Raw genomic sequence first — 252 nt, forward strand, 5'->3', positions numbered from 1 at the left:
CTGGAGTCTGGAGAATGTTTTGAGGCCAGAGGTAGTGCTCCTGAATGAAAAGTCCTCCTGGCCAAAGCAGTAGGAAGGTCCAACACCAAAATATGCTGACTCTTCATGGAATAACCTCTGTCAGTGTTGTAATAATTTTCTTCTAGTTTTTTATGAGCATCATTTTGTTGTTATCTCCTTGCTGTTTTAAGCTTTGAAAGAGGAATTAGGTCCTTATGCAGTTTCCCATTGATACCAATAAAAATCAGCAGT

This window comes from Mesitornis unicolor, unplaced genomic scaffold, assembly GCF_000695765.1.
Source record: "Mesitornis unicolor isolate BGI_N332 unplaced genomic scaffold, ASM69576v1 scaffold6956, whole genome shotgun sequence".
In the NCBI taxonomy this organism is placed as follows: Eukaryota; Metazoa; Chordata; class Aves; order Mesitornithiformes; family Mesitornithidae; genus Mesitornis; species Mesitornis unicolor.